The sequence below is a fragment of the Macrobrachium rosenbergii genome, chromosome 26 (assembly GCF_040412425.1).
Source record: "Macrobrachium rosenbergii isolate ZJJX-2024 chromosome 26, ASM4041242v1, whole genome shotgun sequence".
Classification (NCBI taxonomy): domain Eukaryota; kingdom Metazoa; phylum Arthropoda; class Malacostraca; order Decapoda; family Palaemonidae; genus Macrobrachium; species Macrobrachium rosenbergii.
The window spans coordinates 3,061,008-3,063,507 of record NC_089766.1 but is presented as its reverse complement, the minus strand read 5'-3'; the positions used below and the strand labels follow the sequence as shown (position 1 = coordinate 3,063,507).

At 39.8% G+C, this 2,500-nt stretch overlaps 1 pseudogene; it reads right to left on the bottom strand.

Moving 5' to 3' along the window:
- LOC136852908 (uncharacterized) overlaps positions 1 to 2,500 on the bottom strand; it is a 96,950-nt pseudogene that overhangs the window by 35,069 nt on the left and 59,381 nt on the right.

Below are 2,500 nucleotides of genomic sequence, written 5' to 3'. Positions count from 1 at the left end.
TAGGGGGAGGGAGTTAGGGTGGGGTAGGGGGAGTATAATTTAAGAAAATTTTGCTACGTTTCTTTTTTATGGTCTTTGAGTCTCGTGAGACGGGTCAATGTCTCACTCGGTAAGTGAATCAAATCGTTATGTAGAAGGAGGAGGAGGAGGAGGAGGAGGAGGAGGAGGAGGAGGAGGAGGAGGAGGAGGAGGAGGAGAAGGAGGAGGAGGAGATGATAAATCTTATGTTAAACAGATCTCTGAAAAATTGATTATTAAAAAGGTACACAATAACCACTGTCAAAGGCTTTCATTTCTATAGTCCCTAAAGATTTACCTGTTCCTTTCCACGCTATTGTAATCCAAGGCATTACACATTTTCAGACTTCTCTCTCTCTCTCTCTCTCTCTCTCTCTCTCTCTCTCTCTCTCTCTCTCTATGCACCACTTCGCATACAGAAGCTATATCACACAGGAAACACTGCCAACAACAGAACAAATAGGATTAAAAACAGTGCAATCAATAAAGGTCGCCAGCGAGTCTGCCCGATAAATGGCTCCACTAATCTTAACGCCTTAGAAAACGATAAAACCAAACATTAGACGGCACACACACACACACACACACACACACACACACACACACACACACACTCATACGTATAGAGAATCCGATAAACAGTGGAAATCTGTATTGTCAATATATTGATTTCACTGAAACGAATCAAAGCGAAATTGAACAAACAAAAACAGAATCTTGAAAGATTACAACACCAATCAACAGATGGCGCCGCAGACCCCACATAACTTAAATCATTTATCCGCGCAAAACAAGACAAGATCTCGAAAGAACAATGCCAAAACCAAGCAACAGATGGCGCCACTCATCCCACCCTCCCAATAAAGACGGCAGCAGAGAAAGCGGGTTAGCGATGCATTGCTAACAAATAAAATCAGAATTTTGCACAAAACAAACAGTCTAGCTTGCACGAACCACGCCGGCCAATGAAGCCGCGGATAAAAGGATCTCTCTCTCTCGATTGTCCCCTGATCAAGACGCGTATCGAGAACACGGCAATCACTTGGCGAAGTTTACGAACACATGAATGACTCTTCTTGACTCCCAGATCCTTGGAAGTAAACAAGGATTCTTTAGAGCAACCCGGGCAGAAAATTAAGTAGCCTTTTTTTTTTTTTTTTTTTTCCTTTCGGCTAATCCATTGGAGTGTTGAAGCTGGGTTGTTTTTTTTAGGATAATTTTTCGTCTGGGGTTCTCACTTCAGTGAATTTTGTATTGTTGATATATATTATATATATATATATATATATATATATATATATATATATATATATATATATATATATATATATATATATATATCAGACGCGGTCAACCGCAGAAACATCTGAATCATCATCATCTAAAAATGTCACTTGGATTTGTTACCATCTCTCTCTCTCTCTCTCTCTCTCGCTCTCTCTCTCTCTCTCTCTCTCTCTCTCTCTCAATTCACATTATTCTTCCTGTATATTCACTGCTTTTGTCTATGATTACGTGCGTGGAGAGTTTAAAAACAAGAATTTCCGACTGTGTTCCGCTCAGTCTTTTGTGACTGATATTTCTTTCAAAATCATTTTGGAATTTCAATGCAGCTGATAAAAAAGGAAAAGGAAAATGTAAATAAAAAAACTTATAAAAGAGGCAAATTAACATTTTCAAAATACCAACTTCAAGGATTATAATCCCAGCGACTGTTTTCTATTCAAAACACTCAATAAACAAATAGAAAAACTAGCTGATTTCTCACTGATGGCATCCCATTAACGACATGGGATGGCTTAGATAAATGCCACTGCATATGTTAATGGTTTTGTCAAGGGCAGTTCTCGGATGGGTGACCACCTTGAATGCTAGTTGCCGGTGTTACGTAACCTCCCCTCGCTGTTACTAAGACGTGCTGAAGTCCGAAGGGACCCTTGCTGGGGGTGGAAGTGGGTCACAATAAGGCCCACCCCCAAAAATGATAAAAAAAGTGAATACAGGATAAACAGCTATTGGTTCAAACATTTGCATTTTATTATTTCTCTTAAAAATTTCCTTAAAAAAAAGTTTGATTTCATTTCCTGAAAAAAGGAAAAGTTAAATGACTGATTCACCAGCCGAAGAATGAATGTTACAGCGACTAATGTCTCATGTATCCCATGAGCCATCCCCTAGTAAATGGAAAATAAAGATTGTTATTTATTATTTCAGTAGATGAAACCTATTTACATGGAACAAGCACACCTAAGGGACCATTGACTTGAAACCCTTTAAGCTTCCAAAGAATGTTGGTTTCAACCTCCCACCGCAGCAGACCCACCAACACTGCAGCAGTAACTGATCATGATACAGAGCCATTGATTTTTCATTGCCCGGGGGAGACGCGAACCCGCGACATGTGAGTAGCGTTCCACGGCACTAAGCGCTATACCAGCGAACCAGTGAAGCTAATAAAACCGGACAACTGCTGTTTAATATC